Source organism: Lepisosteus platostomus, chromosome 7, assembly GCF_059453375.1.
Source record: "Lepisosteus platostomus isolate fLepPlt1 chromosome 7, fLepPlt1.hap1, whole genome shotgun sequence".
Taxonomy (NCBI): domain Eukaryota; kingdom Metazoa; phylum Chordata; class Actinopteri; order Semionotiformes; family Lepisosteidae; genus Lepisosteus; species Lepisosteus platostomus.
In genome coordinates this window covers 22,541,362-22,557,392 of record NC_142617.1, presented here as the reverse complement: position 1 = coordinate 22,557,392, position 16,031 = coordinate 22,541,362, and positions in this window count along the sequence as shown.

The window sequence follows — 16,031 nt, the reverse complement described above, 5'->3', positions numbered from 1 at the left end:
AGAGGGTTTTGAGTCTGGATTTGAAGGAGTTTAGAGAAGGTGATGAAAACGTAATATATTGAGATATATACAATTAAAATGGCACCTCATAATATATTTACAATTGATAATAAAAAAGGGTTGCAACTGCTCCAAAGTTTCTTCAGACAAGAGAGTGCAATTTTTGTTACAGCCTAAACCTTCCCCCACACAACCACCCCCCACTGCGATCAGGTAACAAAGAACATTTGTGAAAACTATAACTTGAGTTTATAGTAGACCCTTTTGCATGATTCAGTGGCCTTTTTAATACCACTTTGTTATTCTAGGCTATAATGATAAAATATTTATATTCAATTTCAGTTTAAGAGTCGTTTTTACTACTGCCATTGAGAGAATTCATGTTTGCTAACTTCATTCATGTTCATTCATTATTAATATCAATAATATCTTCTATATGTCATTTAAATTGGAACGTTTTTGTAAGTATAAATCCAACAGTCCATCTATTTTCTGACCACTATATCCAGGACAAAGCCAAGGCAAGCAAGAGACAACGTGCAAACTCCATATGTAACACAATGGCATACAGTACTTTGATGAACGTGCTTTCTTCCTGTAAAAGAATTGCATATGTAGTTTATTCTTATCTGAATAAAACAGAGAATATAGAAAGAGTTTCACAAATTAAAGAGAGATTAAACCCAATGAGTTTGTGTTATTCTTCTTTATGTGGTCAGGTGTTTCGTATACGTAGCTTTTGAATTATTGTTGTGTGAAAAATTGAATTGTTATGAATTTGCTTACACCTGGTCTCTGCTTTATTGAAACAAATGTAAAAATGGAACCAGGTACAATATGTTGTTTAAAGAAAAGTAGTAAAATCTTTCACAAATTGCGATGTTTGAAAATGACTGTGGTTTCATGGGTCTGTGTCATTTGTTATTGACATCTGAAACATCGTGTCTCATAAATAGGCATTTTAATTAGAAAGCAAAGGCTGTGAAAACAGTAACAAATCACCTTGAACAAAATCCAAGCATTTGGAATTTATTGTTTAATAATGATCAAAGAGATTATTATACTCTGATTGAATACCATATAATATTATTTTAATATTTAACATATTATGTCACATACAAATAATACATATTTCAATACAGTGTACACATTCTATATTAATATTCCCTATTCACTGGATTTTAAAAAGTACTTTTTTACATCAATAATAACAACAAGCATTCATAGAAAAGGTTAAAACATTCTAGCTTTTTATGAAGTACAGATGCAGCCATTCAAAATGTGCGGGCGATACCGCATTATTTTGTGGTGCGCTTTACGCAGTCTACCGCGAGTTACCGGTAAATACCGCAAGTTACTGTAAACTCTCCTATAATACCGCAAGCAAAATAATAGTATCCGGAATTTCCGCAAGGTGGAGCTAATAAAGCTCAACCTCTCATGTTTGAGCTGTCGCCATCAAGGTCTTTAACGAAGATATTACTAATAGTATTATAAATGAATGACCTTGGACAAGCTGTAAACTCAAAGTATTGCCCTGGTCCACATTCTTTTTTTCATTGACCGTCTTTGTAAAAGTAACACCACAGCATTTCGCAATCACGCATTTGTTTCCAATCATGCAATGTACAATAATTTTTGAGAATCGATTCACCATGCCTTTCACATGCTCATAAAAGAGATTGATTTAGGAACATAAATATATTACCGTATGCAAACTGTACTGTATACAGTAGGTATATGTATATTTAATGTCTTAACTGTGCCCGTTTAAGTATTGAATATTTATATGGAATTTTACCACTGAAGGGAAATCTTACAACCTGAGCATAAAAAGGATAGGAGCATAATGTAATGCGTGTGAAGGCCATAAACGATATTAATTTTGGAACTTAAACATACAGTATATGGCTGGTCTCGGTATTTTAAAGAAAACATACACACCAGTATTCCATTTCTCCCTAAACATTTTAAGCATCGAAGTCTTTAACTAACGTGATACCGGAGTCAACAAGCATACTTTTAGAATTTGATTAAAAGGGAATATAATATGGAATCGCGTATCTAAAGAAATTAATAACGATATAATTATATTCATGTACCGCAACACAAGAATAGTACACGCTTTACATTGTCTGTTGATAATGTTTCTGTAGTGCTTTTTCAGCACTCTGCATGTGACCTTGCTGGTGGCGCAGTGGGTTAGGTTCCTGACTCCCATGTCACATGGTCTGTGATCAAATCCTGCTGGAGCCATGAATTTCCTTCAACAAATATTTCTTTGAAAAAATGAAACGTTTCCCTGAGTCAGAGATTAAATAAAACCTCACTCGCACCAAATAAATTTATATTTCTAAATATCACAACATGATCGAATTTAAGTCATTTTCATAACAATGAATCGTCACCTATGCGTTACAATATAAACATTTATATTGATTTAAATCGCGTTTTGATTTAATTCGCAAACGCGGGTTTAAATATATGTTTTTTTTATTCACAATCAGACAAATGCAACATAAATTGATACTGTATCTTTGTCTTCTAAGTATCTTAATAAACTTTCAGTATAGCTTTCTCCCAGTTTAGATTTATTTTTCTTGGGATCTTGGGATCAAACGTGGAAAGATTAGATTGTAATCATTTTTATTTTTTAAATACATTTTATAAAAGTGTAATCTATACTAAAAAGCTGTACACCACCTGCTATAAAGATACATATTGTAATACTTTTGAGTTCTGATAGGACAGACATGAGAACTCAGACTTGCGGAGTTAAAGCAAGTTAAAGCCTTGATTTTATATATCACCTTTAAAAGTGGCATCTCAAAGCAAAGTAAATACCCAACACTGATTGTACCCACCTGTCATGCTAATAAAGCACCTTGAATTGAATTCAATTGAGGGAGAGAGGGGGGGAGGGCGAGCGAGAGAGCCAGGACAGACAGGCAAATAAGATACACTCCACAGACATTCACAACAGCAACATATCATAAAACGTTTGCACATATAGTTAAGTTATTACTTGGTTTTCAAAGTGCAATGAAATACAATATTGTTGTTGTTGCTGTTATTGCTGTTTTTATCCTGTAAGGCATTTTGAGAAGCCACCTTTAAAGGCGATATATAAAAGCGCTGATTCTTATGGAATGTGTTTCGCCAGGGATTCAAAATATCAGTCTACTTTGTCAGGCATTTTCTTTTACTGCAACGGACATAAAAACAGACATTTTATTTTACTGCAACGGACATAAAAACTCCCTTGCTTTTAACAGAGGGTTCCATAATTTCTAACTACAAAAATTATTTAAACTGCGACATTTATCATTCAACCAGAGCTCGAAATATCACAAGGATCCCCAAGAGCACAGCAAAGACTGTATTAAAAGAATCGCGTATCTAAAGAAATTAATACGATATAATTATATTTGTGTACTGCGACAGGGCTGTGTAGGGCTGTTTCATCTCTCTCTTCATGTGACTCTATTCAAAAGCCATTTAGCAAAGAGGGGATGAGAAGAGTGACAAACTAGTACAGATGCAGCCATTCAAAATGCGCGGTAAAAACCCGCGGTACGGTAACCTACCCACAAGCCACCGCGGGGCACCGGAGGGTACCGCAGGGCAAGTGATTGGCTGGCCAAAATGACCGACAGGGGCACTCGTGGTGCATTGGTTGGTAGTGCAAAGATTTAATCATTTAATGTCTTTACTGTGCACATTTTAATCCGCTTAGTTTTGAATATTTATATGGATTTTACCACTAAAGGGAAATTTTAGTAGCTGAGCATAAAAAGAAGAGGAGCATAACGCATCTGAAGGTCATAAACGATATTAATTTAGGAACATAAACATTACTGTATGTATGTAAACTGTACTGTGTGTGGCTGGTCTTGGTAGTTTAAAGAAAAAATACACACCAGTCTTCCATTTCTCCCTAAACATTTTAAGCATGAAAGTTTTATGAAACGGTACCCAAATATGCGATTGCTGTATAGAATGAATCTTAATTAAAAAAAAATATTTAACACGAACATTAAGCTGTTTACATCTTCCGCCTGAGAACAGTCACCCGTTGCTACCCAATGCAGAATGGTGATTGGCTGACACCATCTGACACCCCTCTGATTGGAGAAAAAAGACGTGCTGGTTTGCTATACCAGGAAGAGGATTTCTTTCTATTCAAAACGTGTATTTTAAAAGTTTAAGAAGTAAAAACCTTACAGCGTACACAGATTTCTAAACTGATCAGGATCGTTATCTTTGTCTTATGCATAATAATGTTCACCGCTCTGTCCAGGAAATTAATAATAAACTTTATTTTAAATAGCTTTTTTAAACGAATAAGTAATTAGATTGCTCATAAACCTAATCACTTGCTTTTTCTTTTTATTTAGGCTCAGATTTCAACTATAGATCGTATTATTAATAACCATAATAACAACCAACCAACAAAAACAACCATATAAATATAATACCAACCAAAACCATAGATAACAACCACAATACAAAATCAAATAATCAAACCATTTTACTCTCGCAAAGTCCTCCAATTATCATAATCCCGCCCCTTATGCAAAACCAAACCTTCCTCCCATCCCAGTTTATCCTGTTTATCATAAACAAAATCCACCTCAATTTTCAACATAAAGCATTACACAAAATCAATACCTCAACACTCCATACTCAACAACAATAATTCACAAACAGCCAGAACATGTAACTACACATTCCCAAACATACCTAATTTCCATAGCCCCGCCCCTTATGCAAAACCAACATCCCTCCCCTGTTCTCTCTCTCCCCTGGCGGTTGTAATTGTTTTTATTTTCAAATAAATTTTAGCAAAGTCATGTATTTTAAAAATCTTAAGATTTTTATATTTATGTCTTTATTTAGTGGTTTCATTAGTGACAAAGGCTAAACTTTCTTGGAAAAATGTATTTTATGTAAACCATGTTTGCTATTAATTCATTCAGGGCTAAAATATGTTCATTGTCTTCTAATGAAAGAAGGGTTCCTTTCGCCGTAGTCGGGAGCCTAGCCTTTAACTAGTAAGTACTGTATTTACTGGGTTTTTGAGGGGGGGGGGGGTGTCTTTCGCTGGAAATCTCGCCTCCTACTTTGAAAATACCCGTGAAACCGGTTCAATTCGTCACAGCCAGCACTCCTGCAGAGAGTTGGGTTGTACTTGCAGTGTATACAGTACACGCGTTATGCTCTTCGTTAATGTCTGTGAAGTTTTATTTAATCTCTGAGCCATACTGATTCTTCTGGAAGCCAGTTTCCGCCAGGGAGTAAAAAAAAAAACACACTATGGTATTCTCTCCAATGCAGTGCAGTTAAAAACATACCTCTGATGCTGCTCCTAAATGAATATCGTTTATGACCATCAGAAGCTTTATGCTCCTTTTCTTTTTTCCAGTGGATTGAACAGGGAGAGGCATTTCATGATGTACTTTTCACTGATGAAACAACAGTGGCTCTGTAACAGTTTTCAACCAAGTCGTTTTATAAAAAGGGGAGATATGTACACGTTACTGAAGCTAAAAGTTTAGCCTTTGTCATGTAAACACTAAATAAAGACATATAGAAATCCCTACGTTACAGACTGTATATGGCTGGTATTGGTAGTTTAAAGAAAAAATACACACCAGTATTCCACTTTCTCCCTAAACATTTTAAGCATCAGAGTCTTACATGTGGTTATTTCGAAAACGTTTGTACGTGCTCCTTCTTACCATGTTACTGTTTACTGTTACTGACCATATTAAGTTTAAGTGCCTGTGGGCACTTTTCCTGTCCGTGGGGGGTGGACTGTCTTTCATTAGAAGGTTAGTCTGTTCTACTCTGAGAATGTAGAGGGGGTGGAAAGTGCCCGCGGTCATTTAATTAGTATTAAAATCTTAGTTATCTTTCTAGTTCACAGGTTTGCATGCATAATTTAATTTTGAAAGCCACTGAGACATCAGGTACTACTGTTGTATTTATGAAAAAGAAATAAAACAAAAAACATACTAACAACTGTGCCATCCTACTCCTTAGTTAATACATTTTATTATTCATAAACAGTTAACATTGTTAGCAAAATATTTTCAATTATATTTAACCCTATTTTTTCTTTAGTTTTGTATTTAACTTATTATATGATAGTCAGACTTAATGTATATTAATGTATATTTGAACAATGAAAATATATTTTTACAAGATTTTACATTAAGCACTTAAAATTAATATGGTTGATAATAGTAAACTGTAACATGCTGTAACAAGATCGGTAAAACTGCGAAGAAAATCCTTTCAGAGAAAATGTTTCAGGTGTGAAGAACAAACCTGTTCCCACACACCCTGCCCCCACTACCATTAGAATATACACAAACATTTTAGCGTTTCATTCTGAGCAGAAGACCCTCACACCTGAAGAGTGCTGGCTGTGACGAATTAAACCGGTTTTACAGGTTTCAATCACAGACCATGTGACATGGGACATGAGTAAAGTAACACACAGCGCCACTAGATTTGATAATACTGTACCTAACCAAAATCCGCAATATGGAAACAGAACCTGTGTAATTGTTGATAGATGATGTACTCGTAACATTTTTTCAAGACGAACTACAACATTTAAAAAATGACTTGTATGTACTTGATATCTCTAATCAATCCACGGGTTCCAGCACAAAACGAAACTAAAACGCATACCGTTTCGCGCTTCTTATTAGTTGCTCAAAAGTAATTTGACCGTATGAAATGCATAATATAAACCTAGAAACATATACGTGAGCAGTACTTAAGCACTGTAGTATCGGTGTTAAGACATACCTCTCAAATACTGTAAATCAAGTTAAAAATATCTCAAGACCGATTCTGGTCGTAATGAAACCATGTTTCGTGTATGTTTTCTTTTTCATCTTGAAATAACTCATTTCTAAATACCTTTTTCACTGTTAACATCTTGTAGCAACTTTGCGACAAAATATACACTCTGACAGTTCATCCTGCTACCAACATTAAATAGAACAAATCTTAAGATTTCTATATTTATGTCTTTATTTAGTGGTTTCATTCGAAGCTTACAATGTTTAGGGAGAAATGGAATACTGGTGTGTATTTTTTTCTTTAAAGTACCGAGACCAGCCATATACTGTATGTTTATGTTAAGATTTCCCTTCAGTGGTAAAATTAGATATGAATATTCAATACTTAAACGGGCACAGTTAAGACATTAAATATACATATACATATTGTATACAGTACAGTTTGCATACGGTAATATGTTTATGTTACGCGATTAAAAAATAAATAAATAAATAAAACCGAAAGGTCCAGCACCAGCTGGATTCGAACACACAACCTGCCAGTTGGTAGTCACGCACCTAGACCAGTAGGCTACAAGACAGCTCGCATAAGCAGGCAGGCGAAACAGCCCTACACAGCCCTGCCGCAGTACACGGATATAATCATACCGTTATTAAATTCTTGAGATACGCGATTCCATATTATATTCCCTTTTAATCAAATTCTAAAAGTATGCTTGTTGACTCCGGTATCACGTTAGTTAAAGACTTCGAAGCTTACAATGTTTAGGGAGAAATGGAATACTGGTGTGTATTTTTTTCTTTTCATGATAGGTGTCGCATTTTAAATCATTTTCGTAGTTAGAAATTATGAAACGCCCTGTTAAAAGCAAGGAAGTTTCTATGCCCGTTGAAGTAAAACAAAATGCCTGACAAAGTATGGCTTGGACAGATTCCAAGTGCTTGTACAAATGTGCTAAAGAAATTATACTTTGAGTATACAGCTTGTCCAAAGTCATCCATTATTAATACTATTAGTATTATCTTCAGTAAAGGCTTTGATGCATAAATATTTCTGATAAAGGTAGGTTGTGTACTTTTGTCCAACTGAGCAATCTTGCTTTCATAAAATATACCAACATTTGAATGACTGATGATTAACATGCTGTAATACACAGTTCAAAATTAAAGGCTCGAATGCTGTACATGAGAGGTTAAGCTCCCCCTGGCGGTTTTACAAGGCGAAGCCGGATAGTTAGTCACTAGACACGCGTGATACCCCGGTGGGCGTGTCGCGGTATGCTGCGAAATACCTCACCCATTTTGAATGGCTGCATCTGTATACTTTAGATCTTTTTTTCTGAACTGGGGAAAATCTGATCATGTTTCTCTATAACAATAATAAAAAAACATTGCCACACCCGGACTGTTAAACCAACGCATTAGCACGTCAAAGCCCATCGAGGAGCCGGGCGCAATAATTGTTTTGTCCCTTGATTTACTGATCTGCATTAATTACAGAAATCGAGTTCCTGCTCTTTGCAGACGACCTGGTCCTGCTGTCGCCCACAGAACAGAGGCTGCGGCAGAACCTGGCACTGCTGGAGAAGTCAGACCTGGGCGCTGACAGTCAATCTGGACAAGACCAGAGTTATGGTTTTCCAGAAAAAAAGCCAGACCTCAGGGAAACAGGTACAAATTCACACTTAACAACAACACATTAACACCTAACAATGGGAGCAGGGCCGAATTAGGGCCAGTACCCACTATTGTTAAACATACAGAAAAGAATATTAAAGTATTGGCTTTAGTATTAGCCATACAGAACATTAAAGTGCCCCTTTGCATTCAGCGGGTGTCTGAGCCGCTGTGTCCTATCTTCTGACAGTCGCTGTTGTGAATGTCTGTAGAGTGTATCTTATTTTTAGTACTATATTTTTATATTATATTCCCTATTAATCAAACTCTAAGAGTATGTATCGGCTTGTCCCCCCCTCCCGCCCCTCTCTGTGTACAGTAGAGCCTCCTGTCCAGCCAGCACATGTCCACAGACATTCACAACAGCGACATATCATAAAACGTTTGCACATATAGTTAAATTATTAGTTGTTTTTCAGGAAGTAAAAAAAAACACTTGAATTACTTATCCAGTCTCTCGAAATAAAGTTATTTTTCAAGCAATGCAACAAACGTCGGTCAAAGTGTTTTTTTTAATCCAACATTAACAGCCACATCTTAAATCTTGTCAGTCAGCTCTTTTTACTCTATTTGAATTGTGGCGATTCAAACAACCTGGGATAACAAGTGGTCTCAAAGTCACCGAGCTCACAGAGCTTCAACAACAGATGACAATTCCCTTAGTCCTCCCTTAGTCTTCCTGAAATTGTCGGATTATGAGTGAATAAAAGCATCTTATTAAAAACACGTATGCGTTTGTTTGGGAGCTATATTATGTATTTTTCATATGTAAGATATAATGATGTGTTCCCGCTTACATATCGCACGACTTTAAAAGCTAGAAAAACAGGTTTCGATTCACATTATCTGGCGAGCTTTGTTTTGTCAAAGGACAGCACAAAAAAAACAGACAATACACAGGGGGGGAGAGGGCAAGTGAGAGAGAGAGTTTTTTACCCTCTGTCAAAAAAAACAAATCACCCGGGGCAGAGACTCTGGGGGGATCATTGTGTGGTACAGAACGGAGCTCAGTCAATCCAAACAAGTTCAGTAGTAAAGAGAGAAAAGTCAACAATTGATTTAAGGACGATCTGTCAAAGTGCAATGATATACAATACTGTTGTTGTTGCTGTTATTGTTGTTTTTATCCTGTAAAGCATTTTGAGAAGCCACCTTTAAAGGCGATATATAAAAGCGCTGATTCTTATGGAATGTGTTCTGCCAGGGATTAAAAAAAACTGCAACAGACATAAAAACTCCCTTGCTTTTAACAGAGCGTTCCATAATTTCCAACTACGAAATTTATTTAAACTGTGACACTTATCATTCAACCAGAGCTCGAAATATCATAAGTATCCTCTAGAGCACAGCAAAGACTGTATTAAAAGTATACTAGTGACAAACTAGTATACTTTAGATATTTTTTTCTGAACCGGGGAGAATCTGATCATGTTTCTCTATAACAATAATAAAAAACATTATTTTACATATCACCTTTATGTGATATCACCTTAAGGACAGCACATACAAGGGTTAATTGCACAATGGACTGCACAAAGAAATTTAAAATAGTCTTCTTTAGGTGTGAGGACAGGAGTGGATCGCAGAAGCCATAATCAGCAAATTAGGAAAACAAAGAACAGGACAGGTGAGACATTTATCCAGAGAGCGAGTGATCAGAAAAAGGAACAGCTATTACGCCCAGGTTTTACGCTCTCTCTCTGCTGAATGAATAAAAGCATTTTATTAAAAACGCGTTTGTGTTTGTCTGGGTATTTACTTTGTAATCTGTGGTTTACATCTACTGTATTGCTTTGAGATGCCACTTTTAAAGGTGATATGTAAAATAAAGTTTTTTATTATTGTTATAGAGAAACATGATCAGATTTTTCCTGGTTCAGAAAAAAGACGATTAAAATCTGTAATCTTTCCACTTGTATGTCATCGGAAAATACAAGAAGTTTCTGCTTTGTGTAAGGATGGTATCAAAAAGTAATCTAAGTGGTGAGAAAGCTGTGCTCCTCAAAGTGCTTTACAGGATAAAAACAATAACAACAATAGTGTTAAGCTGAACAAACGATTTTTTAATAGAAATACAAAATGAGATATAATGATGTGTTCCGGCTAAGACATTAACGAGTACAACCCCCCTCTCTGCGGGAGTGCTGGCTGTGACGAATTAAACCGGTTTCACAGGTATTTTCAAAGTAGAAAGGGGCAAGATTTTCCAGCGAAAGACACCTCCCCCCTCCAAAACCAAGGAAGTACAGTACTTACTAGTTAAGAAAGCTAGGCTCCTCAATGAAATCGCTTTAACATGCTAATGCGTTGGTGTAACAGTCCAGGCGTGGCAAGCTTCTAATGTCAACTCGACTCGATTGGAAGACAATGAACATATTCTAGCCCTAAATGAATTAATAGCAAACATGGTTTACATAAAATACATTTTTCCAAGAAAGTTTATAATAATACGATCTATAGTTGAAATCTGAGCCTAAATAAAAAGAAAAAGCATTTTCAGAGAGCAATTACGCTGTGTTTAATTGCTTCTTTTAATTGTGGCAAGCTTCTAATGTCAACTCGACTCGATTGGAAGACAATGAACATATTCTAGCCCTAAATGAATTAATAGCAAACATGGTTTACATAAAAGACATTTTTCCAAGAAAGTGTATAATAATACGATCTATAGTTGAAATCTGAGCCTAAATAAAAAGAAAAAGCATTTTCAGAGAGCAATTATGCTGTGTTTATGTAGAAAAAGTGATTAGGTTTATGAGCAATCAAATTACTTATTCGTTTAAAACACTATATAAAATAAAGTTTATTATTAATTTGCTGGACAGAGCGGTGAACATTATTATGGATCAGACAAAGATAACGATCCTGATCAGTTTAGAAATCTGTGTACGCTGTAAGGTTTTAAAAAACTTCTTAAACTTTTAAAATACACGTTTCGAATAGAAAGAAATCATCTTCCTGGTACAGTATGTATAGCAAACCAGCACATCTTTTTTCTCCAATCAGAGGGGTAAGACGCTCAGTTAAAAGCAAAGGAGATTGTCTGTTATAGTGGACATAAAAACAAGAGTTCGCTGGCATTATATCCTAGAAGACACAGACTGGGAGAATGCCCGCAGCGTAAAAGAAAATGCCTGATGAACTAGGGATTGGACAGTTTCCAAGTGCTTGTACAGTCGATCGAAATGTTCAAATAAATGTGCAAAAGAAATAAACAAAATAATCATTTATTTCTTTATCATATTGGTTAGCTAATGTCCTCTCTTTGCTAGTTAGTGGCTGTGTTTCTGTGTTGGGTAGCAACGGGTGACTGTTCTCAGGCGGAAGATGTAACTAGCTTAATTTTCGTGTTAAATAATTTTTTAAAATTAAAATTAATTCCATACAGCAATCGCATATTTGGGTACCGTTTCATAAAACTTTCATGCTTAAAATGTTTGGGGAGAAATGGAAGACTGGTGTGTATTTTTTCTTTAAACTACCAAGACCAGCCATACACAGTACAGTTTACGTACATACAGTAATGTTTATGTTCCTAAATTAATATCGTTTATGTGTTATGCTCCTCTTCTTTTTATGCTCAGCTACTAAAATTTCCCTTTAGTGGTAAAATTCCATATAAATATTCAAAACTAAGCGGATTAAAATGTGCACAGTAAAGACATTAAATGATTAAATCTTTTCACTACCAACCAATGCACCATGAGTGCCCCTGTCGGTCATTTTGGCCAGCCAATCACTTTCCCCGGTGCCCTACGGTGCCCCGCGTCGGCTTGTGGGTAGATTACTGTACCGCGGGTTTGTATCGCGCATTTTGAATGGCTGCATCTGTATGTCAAAACAAGCATTTATGGAATTAATGTATTTATACTGTCATACAGTATATGCCATACAGTATATGGAATTCCATATACTGTATGGAATAAGAAGATTTAAACATGCACAGCAGACTGACAGATTAGAAGAAGCAATCGTTTCACAAACATCTAATGCACCGTAAGTGCCACCTATCGATTGTCTTTGGCACCGTTACAGGTAACATATCTGGAAGAAATACTGCGTGTTCTGAGAGGCTGAATCTGTATCTTCATTTCCATTATTCCATTACCATTAAGGTGAAAGAAAATGTTCTACTATTATTAGCAGTAATTGTTAGCAGTATTTTAGTAACAAATATTAACATCTGTTGACCAGTCACAAAGCTTTATTCTAAAACTAAACATGTTCCAACCACTTTTGTAATTATAGTACAGACAAGTACTGTATGTCCCATCTCTACACATCTTCTCAATGATTCCAATCCCTGCCAAATCACGTTTCTCATCTTTCATAGACAACCATGTGAGAAGAAGATAACAGTATGTTCATTGATCTAGAAAAACACAACTCTTTCTTTTTTATTACTGTATAATGAGATCATATTGTTTACAGATACACAGTTAGAAATACGTCTAGATTCATATTTATCCATGTTTTAAAGCTTTTTAGCACTCCAGTATTTTGTTGTATTTTAATAAGATTCTCAAATGAGTTTCACTTTTTTAATGTACCTGAAAATAGCACTGGATGTTTTATTGCTTGTAAAAATAGCATTAAAAGCAATATTTATTATCTGCTTTTGTTTCTGAAATGTATAGTCCCATATCTAATTGTTATATAATTCTTTTTGTATAATGACATTCAGAAAAACCATCAAGCTATTGTACCTGAAGTACAGAAAAAAATGATAGATTAGAATTTATATCACTTCATTTATTTGAGCTAAGAGGCTTTTATCTGAAAAGTTCTAATGACAGTAAACAAGTCTTTCCTTACCTTAACTTTAACAGCTGTTGTGAATGTAGTATGGGAAACTTTAGTGTTTTAAGGTGGGATGATTTAAGTTATTTCTGAGCGTACTATCCATATATGCAACACATTCTATACAGTTATTTGCATTATATCCTAACAGGGGTAGCACCAGCTCTTCTGAGACAGTTTAAAACTATTGCACTTCCAATGTCATTATTGAAGCTTTCCTTTACACTCAGATGTGAACTAGAGAAATGCATAATTAATAAAGGAAAACTGTCAAAGCTGAATTTGACAAATAAGCAAAATATATAATATTCATCCAATGACTAGAAAACTCCATGTTTTCACCTTCACAGTTTTACTAATAAAAAGGTATTATTTTCAGTTTTTAGTCAAACTATTTACTTAAAAATGTGTATACAGATGCAGCCATTCAAAGTGCGCGGTACAGACACGTACCGCAGGTAATTGGCTGCGGTATCGCGTATCATGACGCAATATGACGCGGTGTGTGATTGGTTGACCGACAGGGGCACTCGTGGTCCGTTGGTCTGTCGTAGAAAGACTTACAGTACAGTAAACGTCTTTACTGTGCCCGTTGTAGATATTGAATTTTACCACTGAAGGGAAATCTTAGTAGCTGAGCATAAAAAGAATAGGAGCATACTGTAACGCGTGTGAAGGCCATAAACGATATTAATTTTGGAACATAAACATACAGTATATAGCTGGTCTTGGTACTTTAAAGAAAAAAATACACACCAGTATTCCATTTCTCCCTAAACATTTTAAGCTTCGAAGTCTTTAACTAACGTGATACCGGAGTCAACAAGCATACTTTTAGAATTTGAAGGGAATATAATATGGAATCGCGTATCTAACGAATTTAATAACGGTATGATTATATTCGTGTGCTGCGACAGGGCTGTGTAGGGCTGTTTCGCCTGCCTGTTCATGCGAGTTGTCTTGTAGCCTACTGGTCTAGGTGCGTGACCAACAACGCACAGGTTGTGTATTTGAATCCAGCTAGTGCTGGACTTTTCTTTTAACAAACATTTCTTCGAAAAAATAGAATAGCGATATTATGGACAATCAATTGACTTTTTTTATTTCAAAATATCGCAACATGATCGATATTTGCGATATTTTGAACATATCTTCCCTTCTGACAGCGGTTCCTGCTTCTATTGTGTGTGTGTGTGCAACAGAGTAAATTTTTATAGAGAAATGGAGGCTGGACAGTATGCGTTACAATATAAACATTTATATTGATTTAAATCGTGTTCTGATTTAAATCGCAAACGCGTGTTTAATTATGTGTTTTTAAATCATAATCAGGCTAATGCATTTCTACATTTTCTGTATGAACCAGCTTAGAGGTTCATACAGAAAGACAGCTTGTGTTTAAATTGAGTGTAAGGTAATTTATGCTTCTAAAGTCATGGTCAGCATTTATTATTGTACTGTGCTGTAAACTTTTTCTGTGCCTAGTCACATTATTTTATAGCGTTTTTATTGCGTTATTAAATCCGGTGGCGCTGTGTGTTAGTTTCCTGACTCCCATGTCACATGGTCTGTGATTGAATCCCATGGAACTATGACTTTATTTTTTAACAAACATTTCTTTGAAAAAATGAAACGTTTCCCTTGGTCAGAGATTAAATAAAACCTCACTCGCACCAAACAAATGTATGTTTCTAAATATCACAACATGATCGAATTTAAGTATTTTTAATAACAATGAATAGTCACCTATGCGTTACAAAATAAACATTTATATTGATTTGAATCGCGTTTTGATTTAAATCGTAAACGCATGTTTAAATATATGTGTTTAAAGGCGATATACTGTATAAAAGCGCTGATTCCTATGGAGTGTGTTCCGCCGGGGATTCAAAAAAAATATTTTAAATAGGCTGATAAAGCTTAGACTACTGTAACTGTATTCTAGCCTGTATTACAACAGAACATTGGACAATGCAACGTAAATTGCAAAAATGCACTTGGAATCTGTCCAAGCCCTACTACGAAAATTATTTAAACTGCGACACTTATCATTCATCTTTAAATAAACTTTATTTTATATAGCGTTTTAAGCGAATAGGTAATTAGATTGCTCATAAACCTAATCGCTTTTTCTACATAAACACAGCGTGATTGCTCTCTGAAAATGCTTTTCCTTTATTTTTACAGTAGGCTCAGATTTCAACTATAGATCGTATTATTATAAACTTTCTTGGAAAAATGTATTTTATGTAAACCATGTTTGCTATTAATTCATTTAGGGCTAAAATACGTTCATTGTCTTCCAATCGAGTCGAGTTGACATTGGAAGCCTGCCACACCCGGACTGTTAAACCAACGCATTAGCACGTCAAAGCCCATTGAGGGTATTGAGCCAGTATTGGCTTTAGTATTCCCCCCTTCTCCCCTCAATTCAATTCAATTCAAGGTGTTTTATTTGCATGACAGATGGGTACAAGCAGTGTTGGGTATGTATATTGTAACGCTTACGGCAGACAGGCACTGTGTAAGAGCCGGCGCACCAGAGCAGCGCACCGAGGGAGCGTCTGCATTTATAACTTAGTTTTTAAAATTAGTCAAGCAATATGAAGCATCTCCTTTTACTTTTAAGTCCCTTAAATACATTGAGCACAGCTTTCTCACCACTTAAGATTGCTTTTGATACCATCCTTACACAAAGCAGAAGGGAAATCTTAGTGCCTGAGCATAAAAAGAATA